We start from the raw sequence: 17,241 nt of genomic DNA on the forward strand, positions 1-17,241 counted from the left end.
AAGGGCAGTGAGGATGAACAGAGATACAAATCCACTCTCAGATGGGCAGAGAGTACTGCAGCCTCCCAAGGGGGAAGGATGTCATGTGGATAGCAGGGATGGAGCTGGATGGGGAATATTCATTGGCATCAGGGGTTCTTGGGGCAGGGTTAGTCCAAACTGCCATTGGTAATATCAGAGTGGTGTTTTGTTTGTTTAAGATTTTTCATAGAATCACAGAATCATGGAATGGTTTGGGTTGGAAGGGACCTTAAAGCTCATCTCATCCCACCCCCTGCCATGGGCAGGGGCACCTTCCACCAGCCCAGGTTGCTCCAAGCCCCGTCCAACCTGGCCTTGGACACTTGCAGGGATCCAGGGGCAGCCACAGCTTCTCTGGGCAACCTGTGCCAGGGCCTCCCCACCCTCACAGGGAAGGATTTCTCCCAAGTATCCCATCTAAGCCTGCCCTCTCTCCACTCAAAGCCATTTTTACTTGGTTTTGATTTTGCTCTGTTTTAGAAGAGGTGCTGGGAGTTCTCATGCTTGAAAGTGTGCCAAATCCAAACTTCCATGGAGACACAAGCACTGAAGATGAGATTCAACTCACTACCTGGAGTTGGTTACAGTAAAGTTTCCTCTGTCCATCACTCAGGTCATCAAGGACCACCCTTCAAAGCCAAAGGAAACACTCAGGCTGGAGACATGAATCACCAGTTCTTCCTCCAAGCAGGATCAGCTGATGAGGAAGCAGCCATGTGGAGTCCAGGCAGCCCGGGAGGACCCTTCCTGCCCACGGTGCTTGAAGGCAAAGCAAGCAAATCCCAATTTTTCTTGTCCTAGGCATGTTCTTGCTTTGGCTCCACACATACAACCCCCTCCCCCCAGGTCTTACAGGTGTATCCAGTGCATCAGGTGGGAGATGATGGCCACATGGAAGGGACAGTTTCCAAAAGGCCATTTCCAATCCCTGAGCTCAGAGGAGCAACTTTCCAAATACAGGAAACATTTTTCTTTCCAAGCCCCAAGGCAGCTGTGGCAGCCAGAACAAGCAAAGCCAGAGGGCCTGGGCAAACCCCCCCACCGAGGTGCTGAGATGTTCTAATTGTGATGTTCCCACTGCCATTATCTGTGTCTGTGGGTCTCTCATCAGCACACAGTCCCTGAGTGTGCCCCATTCCCAAAGTGCCCTCTCGAGCTCTATCATCTTTTGTTTCAAAGCTCAGACCTCCAATGAGCAACTCTCTCAACTGCTCAGCTCCTTTGGCTCATGGCCCTTGTTCAGTCTGGTATTTCTGTGAAGATCATCTCCCTTTCCTCTTGTGGTCTTCCACATCTCTCTCTTCCTCAGGAGCAGCCATTTTGGAAGGGGACTCTAACTCAGCCTTTCTTTCAGATCTGGGAAACCTGCTGTTGTTCTCAGTGAGGCTCCACCTTGGCCAACATGAAGCTCTTGGGATGGTCTCTGCACTGATGGACTCTGAAAGCCACAACAGTCAAAAGGAAGGTGTCTCCTTGCTAATGCCCCCCATCAGCTGAGGGGGAGCACAGCCCTGTTCAGCCCTATTCTTACTTTGCCTCTTAGAAAGTGGTTTAAAAAAAGCTGACAGCATTAGATTTTTTATTTCTTATCACAAGCAAAATACTGTATTCACCTCTCAATAAAAATATTCAGAATACTTTTATTATAAAATGCTAGTTAAACTAGCATTTAACAGTTATGTACTGCAGCTTAACTACAGAACTGAAAGTAGTCTCAGAGCAAATCTGTTAGTTATAATGAGGGTAAAGTCACTAGATGTCTCATTGCTCAAAGGAACTTAAAGTGCTGCTGGATCTCTTACAGAGCACAAGCTAATAGAGGTAAAATAGACATTCCCAAGATGGAAGTGTATCCAGGGCAGTAGGCACAGCCTCAAGGCTGCCAGAGCTTAGGGAGAATTTGGATGATGCTCTGGGGCACAGGGGATGACTCTTGGGGATGGGCCTGTGCAGGGCTGAGGGTTGGACTGGATGATCCTTGTGGGTCCCTTCCAACTCAGCATGTTCTGGGATTCTGTTCCAGTGCCCAGCCACCCTCTGGGGAAGAAGCTTTGCCTGAGATCCAACCTGAGCCTGCCCTGACACAGCTCCAGCCATTCCCTGGCTGCTGTCCCTGGTCCCCCCAGAGCAGAGCTCAGTCCCTGCCCCTCCTCTGCCCCTGCCCAGGCACTTGGAACTGCACTGAGGTCTCCCCTCAGTCTCCTCTGCTCCAGCTCAACACACCAAGTGCCCTCAGTGTCCTCACACGCCTTCAAATCAAGGCCCTTCCCCATCTCTGTGTCCCTCCTTTGGACACTCTCCAATGGCTCAATCCCTTCCTTCCATTGTGTCCCCCCAAACTGCCCCAATGTTGAGGTGAGGCCGCCCCAGGGCAGAGCAGAGCGGGACAATCCCCTCCCTGATGCCCCCAGGACAGGGATGTCCCTCCTGGCTGCCAGGGCACTGCTGACTTAGGGACAACTGGCACCCCCAGGACCCCCAGGGCCCTTTCCCGGCTCTGCTTTCCAGCCTCTCATTCCCACTCTCTCCGTCCATCCGGGGTTGCCCCATCCCAGGTGGTGGATCCATCCCTGGATCCTGTGCTGTCCCTGGGAACCCCCTGCTGCAGGATCCCATCAGCAGACAGGCCCTGTCCCAGCAGGCAGCAGCAAACAGGTGATGTGGGGATATCGGATCAACTACTTGGTCTGTAACAAATAAACCACTGCTCGTTATCTTCTATATGAATCCACCTCGCCACTGCTTTAAGACCTTGGGAAATTGGCAGGTGCTCTTTGCTTTTTGCTCATGCAGCTCCTAATTCTCCAATTATAAATTTGTTTTGGAGCCCCCAGACACGAGGCCGAGGCCAGAGCCGTGTGCAGGGCCGGGGCTGCGGCTGGGCAGGGCTTTGCCCTTGGCAGAGCTTCTGTGTGAAACCTTTCTCCTCAGCAGGGAGGTGTCAGCATTTTCCTCAGCATCACCTGCCTGCCTTTTCATCAAATCAGGAGTGATTTTCCTCTTGGAAAAAGCCAAATTAAGAAGTGAGCAAACAGGCCCTTTGATGTTAAGGAAACCTGAAGTGTTGCATGTGGAGAATCCGTGTGCATTCTTCCTGGAGGCTGCTGAGGGCAACTTCATCCATTGCCTCAATGTCCTGGGAGCACAGCCTCTGAGAATAGGGACCAAGACTTGAATGCAGGGATCAGGGAAACCTCTGAAAAGCCTAAAAGCTGCTTATGCAGCTGTGCTGGGGGTGTCCGTGGGGTAACGTGGGGTGGTGTCCACCAGGCAGTCCCTGAGAACAACCAACACGGCCCATGTGCTGGAAACCATCCCAAGCCTTGCCAATCAAGCATTTATGAGCTGCTGTCAGTTATTCTGTGCACACAACAGTGCTCACAGATTCATAGCGAAACCAGTTCCTTCAGGCCTCTGCCATTAATATGCAGCTAATTTGCTAACAATCAATATTGGAGGGAGACTGTTACACTCATTATAGCTCCAGGTCCCAATAAATATGGGAAGTCCGTGTGTCTGAGTGCAGTCTAGCCAGGTGAGACTTTCATCAGGCTCAGGAAAGAAAAAAATAAGGATAAAAAAAAAAAAGAAGAAGGAAAACAGATAGGAGGGGATAAAGACCAAGAACTACTTAATGACCTCTTTGGGGACTGCAAGTATTCCAGAACAAATTCAACAGCGCTTTCTGTGCTGTGCAGGAAAGGGATCTGGGGGATGGGAAGAAGGTGTCACTTGCAATGTGGATAGAAAGGCAAGTATTTTCTGCCCCAAACAGTTTCTGGATGGAGAGTTGGATTCTTGACTAAGCCAAATTGATTTCAGAAAGTACCTGATTCCTGTAGGGATACAAAATCATATTTTCAACTGAAATTTTTAAGCAGAAAAAACTGGAGAGTTTTGATGAAAAGTCAGCTCCAAGAAATAAGCTTCTATCTGCAGCTATTTCCCTTCTGATCCAATATTGTTACAGCTGGTTAATATTTCCCCAGTTAAGCTCTATTTTGATGGAGAATTGAACATATTTCCTAAACTACTTTTTTTTTTACAAAGTTTCTCTTGTGCAGACTCTTGAAATTTTAACAAAAACACTTGATATAAACCCCCCACTTTAATTTGTTAATGAATAATAGAAAATGCTTAGGGAAATATTCAAATCACTTTCCATAAACATTTTCATTCAGACAAAACCTTTCACTCACCCAGCCCCAAAAGCAAGATTTCCCTGGCTGCTTCTGCCCTTTCGGGCTCTATTTTTATATGAAGTTGGTGCTACCAAAGCTCCCAAAATCCTGGAGACACTTTGTGCCAGGCAGGTCCTGATGGACACACACACACTGGTGGGTCTCCCAGAGCTTCTCCTCCTGAGGGTGGAGGCCAAGGCTGTGCCTGGCAAGGCTGGAGGCTCATGGCAGAAGCTGAACCACCTTCCAGCCCTGGGAAAGGGATGTGTGAGGTCCAACTACGGATTTGAGAGGTGCTCAACCTGGCTCTTGTTCAAGGCCAGGTTGGATGGGACTTGGAGCAACCTGGTCCAGTGGAAGGTGTCCCTGCCCAGAGCAGGGGGTGGAATGAGATGATGTTTAAGGTCCATTCCAAGCCAAACCATTCTGGGATTCTGTTATTCTGCAGCCTGTGGACAACACAGGGTGTTACTCAGCATCTCTGGAGCTCCATCCCTGGGGAAGGTGTTTGTTGCACAAGTCAATGAGCAAGGGGAGGGAGCAAATGAGGCGTGTGAAGACAAGACAACGTCATGGCTTTGTGATACACCAGGCAATGATTTCACAGAATCCCAGAACTACAGGATCACAGAACATGCTGAGTTGGAAGGGACCCACAAGGATCATCCAGTCCAACCCCTGGCCCTGCACAGGCCCATCCCCAAGAGTCACCCCCTGTGCCCCAGAGGATCATCCAAACCCTCCTGGAGCTCTGGCACACTTGGGGCTTGTAGCGGTAAACCTGCATTATATGGGAAAGCTGTTTGTTTAAACATGTTTCAAAATGGCTTTTTGTAGTCTCTGTGCTAACTCATGCTTTCTTCTTCCCAAGACCCCCCACGACAAGTGTTATTCCATGCAGGAATGTCCTGGGAAGATGTCCTAAGGTGTTCTCATTGGACCTTGTTAACCCCTTCCTGTGATTGGGTGTTCCTGTAAGCCCCTTGAGACTTCTAATTGGTTACACTGTGAGTCCTTCTAACCCTATAAATGTAACCCCCCCAACAATAAATTCTCTCTTGCCTCCTTTCCACGCCGGTGTGCTATCTCTGTGCCTGCCATGGGGCCACGTGGGTGGAGAGAGGGGAGAGCACCTCTCCCCTCCAGGCTCAGGACCTGAAGAAACCCCTGGCTCTGGAGTCCCCCCCCCATCCACATTAAGCCATTGGAAATGGTTCCTCAGATGGAAATGGAACTAGAACTGGGCCGCCCCACACCATGGGGGGAAAGGGATCCAGATCGGCTGTGCCCACTGCCCTGGGGAGCCTGGTCAGTACCCAACCAGCCTGTGGGGGAAGAAGCTTTGCCTGAGATCCAACCTGAGCCTGCCCTGACACAGCTCCAGCCATTCCCTGGCTGCTGTCCCTTGTCCCCCCAGAGCAGAGCTCAGTCCCTGCCCCTCCTCTGCCCCTGCCCAGGCACTTGGAACTGCACTGAGGTCTCCCCTCAGTCTCCTCTGCTCCAGCTCAACACACCAAGCTGCTCTTTGACCTGCCAATATTGTTAGACCCTGTTCTCATGGGCAGTGCAGCCAAGATGGTTTGAAGGACCTATTTGATATTCTGGGAGGAGGGTGGGAAGTCAGTGGGAGGGAGAACTCATGGGAAGGAAAAGGGCGAGACTCTCCAGTTGAAATGGGACGGGCAAGGCAGAGATGTCACCTCAGGTGGGCACAGAGAAGGAGAGAGAAGAAAAGCAAAGGCATGAGTGAGACATAACAGAGAAGAGAGGAACCAGCTGGTGAAAGCAGCAGGGAGAAGGAGAGCAGGAGAGATTTTGGGATCCTGGGACAGAGTTTTTCCGCTCAGAAATGACGACAAAGTACTGTGGGTGTACTCATCATGCAGAGGAGGGGAAAGGCAGTGAGGGGGCACGAGGGAGCCTTGCAGCAAAGTCAATTAATACTCGAGCTAGTCAGCTGCTATTGAATGAGTTTTGAATTTCACACCATTGCTGGAAACCTCAAAATAAACCTTTCCCCTTCCCAGTGCGTCAGAAATTCTGCCTTATAAGGTAATATTGCCTGCTGGATGTTGTGGGGGCAGAAAAGGGAGAGAAAATGGGCTCCAGAGCCCCTCTCCTCTTGTGTCTCTCCAGCCTTTTATTTTACTCTAATCCCCGGGTCATGGTGCAGTTGGGAAGGGCTGTTTTCACCCAGCCTGGATCAGGAGAGAGGAGAATTCCCATGGGATGGCAAGCAACAGAATTACAATTTCTGATTCAGTGCCTGCAGTTAACTCAGCGTCCTGCTGCTTGTTAGTGGGGGAAAAAGGCATCTGGCAAAGTATGCTCTCCTGGGAGGCCCTGCCCTGCCTCTTCTGGGAGAAAGGTCCTGCAGAAAACAGAGCTGAGGATGCAGGGGCAGGGGAGGGTGGTGGGGACACTTCAGTTCCACTGATGGCTTGGGCAGCCTGAATTTCAGTGGGACTGAGCCGTGGGGCAGAGCAGGGCAAAGTTTGTAATGGGATTTAATGAAGTAGAGAATTGGTGTTGTTCTCTGCATCAAAGGGGCTTCCAGTACAGGGGATTGCAAAGCTTTTCATTCCCAAATGATCACAGAATTACCTCATAATCCTTACTGAATACTTCCTGACTTCAAACAGCTTTGCCAGCCCCAGAGGAAAGTCTCTCAGTGCTGCCCAGAGCCTGGAGCATTTGCATTGCCTTGGCACCTCAGTGACATCACTGAGGCCAGGGATTGCAGCTACAGCCAGCCCATGGAATCACAGGATCGTGGAATGGTTCGTGTGGGAAGGCACCTCAAAGCTCATCTCATCCCATCCCTGGCCTGGGCAGGGACACCTTCCACCAGCCCAAGTTGCTCCAAGCCCCATCCAACCTGGCCTTGGACACTTGCAGGGATCCAGGGGCAGCCACGGCTTCTCTGGGAAACCTGTGCCAGGGCCTCTCCACCCTCACAGGGAAGGATTTCTTCCTATATCTAATCTAAATCCACTCTTCTTCAGCTTGAAGAAGGACTCAGAGAACTTGAGCCCTGCTCACTGGTCCACCTCTATTCCCACATACCTGCCTGCTGCCGGGCACGGGCAGTGCTTGCAGCCCTGTCCAGCTTCCAGGGTTAACCCTGGATCCCTGCACACCTTTCCACCACTATTTGTCTGCTGAGCTCCTCAATTCTTGGTACCATGACATGCTTTTTCTAGGAATTCTTCCAAGGCTTAGGTAGCCCCTGAAGATGGGTTATCTTTGAAAGAAGCATTGCTTTCAAACCTCCTCCCTCTCCCCTGGATTCCCTGTCTCTTCCCACACCTGCTGAGAAAATGTCATCCCTGTGGACAGACAGGGATGTCTGTCCACACCTTGTTTGTGCTGCCCCAGTGTCCTCGATTCCTCACCCATCGTTCCTGCACAGTGACGGGGCCAAAGCCCTTCCTGTCACCCACAACCTCCTCGTGCACCCTGGGCAGCTCCACAGAGAACCTGCAGCTGCACCACAGGCTGTGCTTCCTGTCCTCAGCTTCTGAGCCACAACCACTACTCTTTCCCAGCCTCCAAAGCTGTTTCTTTTCTTTCTCCTGAGCCGTTTTCCCACATCCAACTTGCTCAATCTCAGAGTCTTTTGGGTCATTTAAGGAGGGCCAGAACTAACCCAGAACTTGTGATCTGGGACCAGTGTTCATTTTTTCGTAGCTTTTCTTTTGTGCAGACTGAGCTGGTGATTCTCTCCAATATGTGTAAAGAACATGTGAATAGCATGTAAATAGCATTCTCTCCCACATGTGTAAAAGTTTTTACCATGTCTAAAACACTGGAGTTTTATGAGTGTGTGGAAAACTTCCTTGAAGGATCTATAGAGCTGAGAGAGTTAATTACTTCTGCCATAGATTATTCTCAGAATGCTTATTTCAAATGCAGAGGGGCTAAAAAACTACACTTATTCTCCCTATTAACTGTCAAAGTAAGCATAGGAGTAGTCCCAGTTACCATGTGCTTCACCCCACCCCATTGTGTCTGCTCTGGGAAGTCCCATGGTATGGATTCCACATCTGTTTCCGTAGGACAGGACCACAGGGTTCCTCCTCTGCTTCCCCATCCTCCTCTGCTCTCCCTGTCATTGAGGAAAATCTAATGTCTTCCAGCAGGTTTTTTTCCACTGTATTTGGAAACAGCTGCACCAAGCCTGGCCCCATTTCTCCTGCTCCTATCTGGATTCACACTCATGGAGACTCCTGAGTCCCTCTGCACCATTCTCCAGTCTCCTCGTAGATATCACCACCTACACCTGCACCTTCCCTCCTGGGGCTCCTTTACCCTGCCAGGGCCTGTGCGTGGGAAACACCCCTCTGGCTGTGTGGCTGTGGATGGAGGGAGGGAGGGATGGATGGATGGATGGGTGATGGATGGATGGATGGATGGATGCATGGAGGGATGGGGGATGGATGGATGGATGAAGGGATGGATGGATGGATGGATGGATGGAGGGATGGATGGATGGATGGATGGATGGAGGGATGGAGGGATGGATGGGTGGATGGATGGAGGGATGGATGGATGGATGGGGGATGGGTGAAGAGAGGGATGGAGGGATGGAGGGATGGATGAAGGGAGGGATGGATGGATGGATGGGGGATGGATGGATGGATGGATGGATGGAGGGATGGATGGGGGATGGATGGATGGATGGATGGATGGAGGGATGGATGGATGGATGGAGGGATGGATGGGGGATGGATGGATGGAGGGATGGATGGGGGATGGACGGATGGATGGATGGATGGAGGGATGGATGGATGGATGAAGGGATGGAGGGATGGATGGATGGAGGGATGGATGGGGGATGGATGGATGGATGGATGGATGGGGGATGGATGGAGGGATGGATGGGGGATGGATGGATGGATGGATGGATGGATGGATGGATGGATGGGGGATGGATGGATGGATGGATGGATGGATGGATGGATGGAGGGATGGATGGGGGATGGATGGAGGAATGGAGGAATGGAGGGATGGGGGAGGGATGGATGGATGGATGAAGGGATGGATGGATGGATGGATGGATGGATGGATGGAGGGATGGAGGAATGGAGGGATGGAGGATGGAGGAATGGAGGGATGGGGGATGGATGGATGGATGGATGGAGGGATGGAGGAATGGAGGGATGGGGGATGGATGGTTGGCTGGCTGAATGAATGCTAGATGGATGGATAGATGGGGGATGGATGGATGGACAGATGGACATCTCCATCAGATGTTGGACTGACATCAGTGCAGGGCTGACAAAGTTCATCATCTGTGCTCATGACTCCAGGCTGCAGCTCCACCATTCCCATCCCTGTTTCCTGAGGGTCCTGACTGGGTGCCCAGCTCGTTCAGCAGCTCCAGATGAATCATTTCCAGAGCATGACGTGCTGAAGTCACTCTGTGCTGGAATGGAAGTGAAGCAGCAACATCCTGTGCCCTGCCTTTGAACTGGCAGCCCAGCAAGCACAGAGACACCCTGCCTGCCCCCAGCAGTGCCCTTTTTGGGGGACCACCCTGTCCTTCATCCCCTCAGAGCAGGATCCACCCTGGGGGTCCCCGTGACCTGCAAACTGGACGAGTTAACCACAGACTTTGCCTCTGGGGTGTCAGCTGTTCACTGTTGGCCAATCCATCCTTCCTTAATGGTGATTTATTCCACTACATCTCAGCAGAGGTAATTTCCATATGGCACAGACTGCTGGAGTGGGCATTTTTCATGATATTTAGAAGCCAAGTCACTTCAATTTGCATAATATTCAAATGATTTCTAAATGTTGAAAACAGTTCACAGGAGAAAAACAAAAAGGTTACTCATAAATTTCCTGTCCTTTCTCCTGCCTCTGGGTGCAGAGAAGCTGGGCAGGAAGCATATGATGCATCCTGGATCCTGCTGGGAGAGAAGGGAGTGTCTTTGGAGTTGAACCAGGTGGGAAAAGGGAACCTGCTGAAGAGGGAAATGTGCATCTCACCTGCATGTACAGGGCAAGGGGGGGGTTTCAGGTTGCTGTTATCAGTCAGGAAGGTTGGTTTGATCTGGGAATTTAGTACCATTCCCTCCTGTCCTACAGTGATGACGTGATGTCCCAAGGGCTCCATCTCCCTGTCTGCCTAGGCAGCCTCAGCGTTTTGTTTTTCTTGTCTGGCCAACCCCTGTGACCTGGGGAGTTGTGACAGGGAGACAGGAGAGCTGCCTTCCCATCACACACCTTCCCATCACACACCTTCCCATCACACACATTCCTATCACACACATTCCTATCACACACATTCCCATTATAGAGCTTCTGCCCAGGGGGGCAACACCCCCACGTGTGCCAGGGGAGAGAGGATTTCCCTGCTCATCCCAGGAGCTACCAGGGAAATCCAAGGATTCCTCACGGGATTCCCATCGGGGCTGGGGCTGCCCTGAAGGAGATCCCAGCCCTGCTCCCTGGGCTGCTCTGTGCAGCAGGATCTATCCCATGTTTCAGCCTGTTTTCCCTCTTTAGCTCATTCCAGGATGGCTCCTCGCTGTGTTCCATCTTAAGGAAACCTTTTCTCTTTGTTTACCTTTGACAAATATTTGCAGATTTAGTAGCTCACATCTTGGGAAGGATTATGCAGAAATCCCTGTGACCCCCCTCCACCTCAGGTACAGGAGCTGAGATCTGAGAACAAGCTCAGGCCCTGCTCCTGCAAAGCCTTTGGTTGAGCTTTCCCTCCTGCTGCCTGCACACCTGGGTGCTTGTGCTCTGGGAGACACTGGGCAGGATTCATTCCTTGATTTCACTGAAATGGTATCAACAGGAAGGCAAAAAAAAAAAAAAGACTGCAAATTCTTTTTATCCCATCAGCTTTGATTTAGATCCAGAGTTTGTTTGCTTTTTAATTTTTCACATTAAATATATATATGATTCAAGGGGGATTCCCCCCTGTCCTTCTCCTCCCCTGCCTGGGTTTTGGGTTTTAGGGTTTAGGTTTCACGGTTTAGGGTTTAGGTGTCATGGCTGGTAGAAGAGGTCGAGTGACACTTCAGCTTCACTGGGCACCCGGAAAGGTTCTCAGCTGGGAGCTGGGAACTGGGGAAAAACAGTGGGAGGCGGGGAGAGGCTGTGATTCATTACTGCTGGAATGGGAAGCACCTCCCAGGATCATCTCGGCATCGCCTCTGTTCTCCTGGAGCAGAAATAACCGGCTCATCCCTAATGACTCCGCTCTCGTTAGGAGGAAGCTTCATTTGGGAGCTGTGTGCAGCCACTTAACATGCAGTCGGTGTCCTGCTGACTGCCAGGCAGTGTCTCTTCGATCCCACAGTGCCATGGAGGACAGTGCTGAGCAGGAGAACCCGTGTGCAGCCCCACCCCCCCGAGGGTCTCAGACCTGCTCTGTCCTCTGCCATGTTCACTAGTGGGGGGCAAGGAGGGGTGCCCTGGTCAGCACTGGGATGCCAAGGCCCTGGAAGCTGGTGCAATCCCTCCTTCCCCCCCTGCGTGAGGGAAAAGGGGGTGCTGACCCTGTGTGGAAGCACTGTCTGCCCCAGCTGAGCCCACAGACCACGACGTGTCCTCGAGAGGAACATCTCTTGGAAGATCCAGCTGGGCTTTCCATAGCCCAGGCACCTGGGAATCATGCAAAGGGCACTTTTGGCATTACACTGGCATGAAATACTATAGCAGTTCCCCAAAATATGTTCAGGGCCAGATAATCCCTCCACACCTTGTGGCTTGCTGGCTGCAGTTGTCTGTTTTCCATGCTTGAAGCTCTTTGGAGAATGAAGGATCTTGTTTTGGTTGTTTGTTCAGGGCCCAGCATAGTGGGATCTTGGCCCATGATTGGGACACTTGCATGTTCCATGAATACAAATGTAATTAATTAATGAAAATAACAGTGGGAAGCCAGAGCTCATGGCCAGAGGGATCGATTCTGGGCAATATTTCTTTTATTTGTTCCAAGCTCTTCCGTGCAGGAAGCAGCTCTGTAGCTGGCATGGATGTCCAAAAATTCTTCTACTGTTCCCAGCACTGATCTTTGCAGCACCAGCTTGGCCAATCAAGTGAGATCCCAACTGGTTGGGGAGTCTTTTGAGCAGGGCCCCTCAGCAGCTCTGGAAGGTTGAAGGGTCCCTTTGGCATCTCCGAGCTGGGCAGGAAAGAGCTCCAGGGCTGCTCATTAATCAGCCACCATGCAGGGAAATTCTGGTGTCTTCTAGCAGTCTTTTTGCAGTGTCTGAGGAAGCAGCTGCCTTTTAATTAGAGGACAGCTAAGTGCTGCCTTGTGATCTGCGAGGTTATGCATATTTAATAATGCCAGGTCCCATCTGCTGCTCCTGGTGCTGGTTGAGGAAGTGCAGGCTGGAAAGCCCCCTTTGATGTTTCCTCACACTGACTGTTCCTAGAAACAGGGAGAGCACAGCAACTGAGCCATTCCAAAACCTGGGGGAAAGCACGTTGTGCAGGGAGGTTCCTCAGCTGACTGAGACACTGACCCGGCTGCTGCAGTGCTGGGGGAGCAGGTCCAGCTGGGGCAGGAGGTGTTTCTAAGCTCTGGATGCTCTGGGGGAGGAGCAGAACTGACCTGGAGAGGGAAGGGGAAGCAGGACACAGCTGCTGCCTCTCCTTATCCAAGGAACCAGTCTGAGCTCCTTTTCCTGGTGCTGGTGGGGAGATGAGCAAAGGCTCCAGTTCCTCAAATGGTGACATTGCAAGGGTGGCCCTCAGTTGTGCTGTCACCTTGGCTGAGCCAGCAGCAGCAGAAGGTGGCAGGAAGAGGTGTTGGAGTTTGTTTTCCAGATGCTGTGTGTGTCAGGGAGCACAGAGGCCATCTGCCCATCACTGCTGCAACCATGCTCAGGTTGGACCAGAAACAGCAGAAATGATCCAGCTGAATACTTTGTAACTGTCCTGTTCAACTGAGTTTTAAGACTGTCCACTATGATAATTTTCCCTGTTGTTTATTATTAGTAATTAATAAATGACAAAATTCAACAGGGACAAAATGGAGCCAATTTGTGACATTAGGGGTATGAGGACATTCCAATTTGAAGTGCTGGGGAACAATCAGACAATGGCAAAAGAACTTCAGGAAATCATCCAAAGCCAAATCAAATCACCCATTGAAAATCCAGTCAGCACAAAACTCCAGAAGACTTATATCACTCTAGAAAGAGAACAAAAGGACCAAAGCAAAGCAATGAACTCTCAAGGCTTCCCTAATAATGTAACACATCCACAGCCTCCAAAGCTCTGTTCAGGCTTAACACTGGGAGCTGTCTTTGTCCTGCAGAACTTGATCTGCAGGCAGGTGATGGATGAAGAACATCAAGTACTGAAATGTCCACGTTGCACAGCAGTGTCAGAGTCAGAAGCAGAATGTAAGTGACTTTTCTCTGGGGGCTGCAAAATCCCAACTTCAGCTTCAACCTTGTCTTTGACCTCAGTCATATCATTTAAGTGCTGCACCTTCACTTTGAGATCTACCAAACTCCAAACTGGAAAACTCCAAACTCACTGCAACCCCAGATGTCTCCACAGTCCTGCTCATGTTCCAGCCCTTGGGAACTGTGGTTGAGATACTCTTCTCTCTGTATTTTCTGCTCTCTGTTCCATGTTCTCCATGTAGATCTCTAGATATTTCCAGGTCTATTTCTCCTCCATTTCTTGATCCTCCCTAAGCCATTTTGCAATTTTAAATTACAGTGCTTTGGCTCTTCACCCTTTCAATTCAGTGCATTTAGGTGTCACCAAATTGATCCCAGTATCTTTATTTTTCCTCCTTGAATGTCAGGAAAGGGCTCCACAATATTCAGATAAAATTCCAGTGTAGGGAGCCATCCATAGAGGAGTAAATCCTCCCAGCTCTGCATATGAAACCATAATTTGGAGCTCAGAGGGACTGAAAGAGGAGGCAGCTCCCAGCAAGAACAAACCTGGCTGCATTGATTTTCCTTGTCTGACATGAGGAAAATGCAAAAAGATAACAAATATCTGGAAAGGAGGAGGCACCAGCTGCCATGGCCCCTCTGCAGTGTGGTGTTAGGGTCACAGGCAAAGCTGGAAGTGTCACATCCCAGTGGTGCCACACCAGTGTCCTGTTGCAGCAGGGCTGTGTGACCCTGGAGATGCTCTGGAACACTGAGCCCATTCCAGGGGGCACAGGCCCTTGTTCCATGAGAACCCCTCCCTGGCACAGGGGGAGCAGCTGCTGCTTTGAGCTGCCATGACCTGAAGCTGCCCTGCAGATGCTCTTGTGACACTGGGGACCAGCCTGGGACCTGTACCTCCTAGTCCCTGGCTTCCTAAGGATTTATGGAATCATAGAACCATTAAGGTTGGAAAAGCCCTCCCAGCCCATGCAGTCCAACCTGTGCCCCATCCCCCCTTGTCCCCAGCCCAGAGCACTGAGTGCCACGGCCAGGCCTTCCTTGGACACCTCCAGGGCTGGGGACTCCAAACCTCCCTGGGCAGCCCCTTCCAAGGCCTGACCACCCTTTCCAGGGAGAAATTCCTCCTGATGTCCAACCTGAGCCTTCCCTGGCACAGCGTTAGGCCATTTCCCCTCTTCCTGTCCCTGGTTCCCTGGGAGCAGAGCCCGACCCCCTCCTGCCAGGGAGTTGCAGAGAGTGAGAAGGTCCCCCTTGAGCCTCCTTTTCCTCTCCTTCCTCCCACTCCTATCTCCCACGACCATTCTCCGTGAACCATCAGTGCCTCCTCCCTCTGTTCAGAGCAGATGAGCAGCCCCTGCAGTCGGTGAGGTCAGAGAGGGGAGGACAAGGACACTCTGGCTGCTGCTCCCCGGGTGTTGTTCCCCCTTAGCCAGGTGGACTCTGCAGTCCAGGACTGAGGTCAGACCATTCCTCTGCAGGGAGGCTCAGCAGGACCCTCCAATGCAGGAGCCCTGGGGTACCAGGAGCTCTGGAGAACCAGATGCCCAGTTGCTGTAGCTCGATCCATTTGGAAGGACAGGCAGGCGCAGCTCTGTAGGCAGCCAAAGCAAGGTGCCTGCAGGTTTTATGTGCAGGAACAAAAGCGGATTTTGGATGGGATTGAGACAGCCAAGAGGCTGATCAGGGAATTTGCTAAATAAAATATTTTTTTTGCCAGCCTTGCTTGTTTGTTTATTTTTATTTTTATTTTTTTGTCAAAAGTGAAATGTCTTGCTGGAAAGTCTCCATTAAAGCTAAACTGGGAAAGCTGCCAAGATCTGGGATGGGATCTCAGGTCAAAAACAACGTGCTGGGGAGTCAACCTAAAAAACAACTCTCTTGTGCAGGGGAGTCACCATGGAGTGGGAGCTCTGTGCTCTGGGCTCTTCTGGAGGATTAGAATTTCTTTGGAGTCCTGTGTCAGTGCCCCAAACACGGGGCAACATGTTGTAGTTCTGTCACTCACTTATTGAAAGTTTGCTCCTGGACAAACTGTTTTCCCATGAATATTTCATCAAACCCGATGTGTTTGGGTGGAAAAAAAAAATAAAATTGATGAAACGGTCTTTTCTACAAAACAAACACACTCTGCATTGAAACCAATTCGTGCACAACGCTGCCCATCCACTCCTGCCATGCCCAACATTGCCCTCCTGAGTCCTGCAGGGCTCTTGGAGCTCAGCCCAAGCAGCAGGAGCTTGAAACCAAGCTGGCCATGGATTCATGGCCATGGGCTCCCTTCCCTTCCACTGCAGGAGGAAGGGGTGTTTCACCTCTAATTCTGGCAAGAGGAAACCAAGGGGAGTGTTCTCAGGGTCTGCAGCTTCCTCAGAGGGGCAGCTCCAAGCTCTGCTCTGGGGGGACCAGGGACAGCAGCCAGGGAATGGCTGGAGCTGTGTCAGGGCAGGCTCAGGTTGGATCTCAGGCAAAGCTTCTTCCCCCACAGGCTGGTTGGGCACTGCCCAGGCTCCCCAGGGCAGTGGGCACAGCCCCAAGGCTGCCAGAGCTCAAAGGGTGTTTGGACAATGCTCTGAGGGACAGAGTGGGATTGTTGGGGTGTCTGTGCAGGGCCAGGAGTTGGACTGGATGATCCTTGTGGGTCCCTCCCAACTCAGGAGATTCTGTGACTCCATCATTCTGACATTTCACCTGGAAAAACCAGACTCAGTGTCTCCATGCACTGCAGCCCCACCTGGCCATGGATCAGCTGCTGGCCTGGGGGTGGGTAGAGGGGACCTGGCCAGGGATGCTGCTGGTGCTGAAGGACACGTCGCGCTCCTCAGTCCTCCCAGGTGCTGGGCAGCAGAGCTCCTGCTCAGCCCACTCTGGGTGGGGATTCAGTTCATATTTCAATAACAAATCTCCTAAACTCAGGCTCCCCGTGGGCCTGGCATTGATCACTGATCCTCAGAGCTTCACTCTTCCTTCAACCCTTCCCCAGGCTGCAAAGGCGGCTGCTTATTGATATTCCAAGGCAAATGTTGCAGTCTTTCAAATACTGCCAAGCTTTATGAAGAGCTGTTAATAAAATGGATTCACCAGGCAGCAGAAGCAAAGGGAAGGGGAAAAAAAAGGCTGGAAAGAGGCAGAAGGGGCATTTCCAGGCAACTGAGGGCTTTTCCCTACACTGCCTTCCACGTCTTGGCTCCGGATTGTTTGGGAACAAGAATTTCAAGGTCAGATTGTTGGGGTTTTAGCACAGGGGCAAAGAGCTTGTGTTGAAGATGTGTATTGAGAGCTGAGAGGGACTTGATCTGAAGAACTGGGATTCAGCCATCCTCACATCTTCAAGATTGAGATTCCAGAGCACCTCTTACTTAGCAGATGATCCCTGGGGATCGAGTTGACAGCCATCCTTGTTCTCCAGCATGTGGGCAGATGTTTCTTAAAGAAAAAGAAGGACTGGGGAAAAGGATTAGGCACCTTCACTAGCCCAGCACAGAGCCCTGTGTCTGGGGACTCAGTCTGGGCTGTGTTCTGCACATCTCTGCCTCTGCAGGAGGAATGTCACATCCCCTGGACACTGTGGGACCCTTGTGCCACAGAGAAACCCTCACAGCAGCTTGGGCAACAGTGGACACTTGTTTCCAGAACCTCTGAGTTGTGTCTTAAAC

The 17,241-nt window shown here is 51.2% G+C and overlaps 1 long non-coding RNA gene across 1 annotated transcript; it reads right to left on the reverse strand.

Annotated features, from left to right (window-relative positions):
- Positions 1-326: 326 nt before the first annotated feature.
- Positions 327-12,104, reverse strand: LOC116795998. Its single transcript, XR_004360217.1, has 3 exons — positions 12,093-12,104; positions 11,767-11,771; positions 327-451 (listed from the first exon to the last, which is right to left on the reverse strand). It is a non-coding gene; the product is annotated as an uncharacterized LOC116795998 (long non-coding RNA).
- Between the last annotated feature and the right edge of the window lie 5,137 nt (positions 12,105-17,241).

This window comes from Chiroxiphia lanceolata, chromosome 18 (assembly GCF_009829145.1).
Source record: "Chiroxiphia lanceolata isolate bChiLan1 chromosome 18, bChiLan1.pri, whole genome shotgun sequence".
Taxonomy (NCBI): domain Eukaryota; kingdom Metazoa; phylum Chordata; class Aves; order Passeriformes; family Pipridae; genus Chiroxiphia; species Chiroxiphia lanceolata.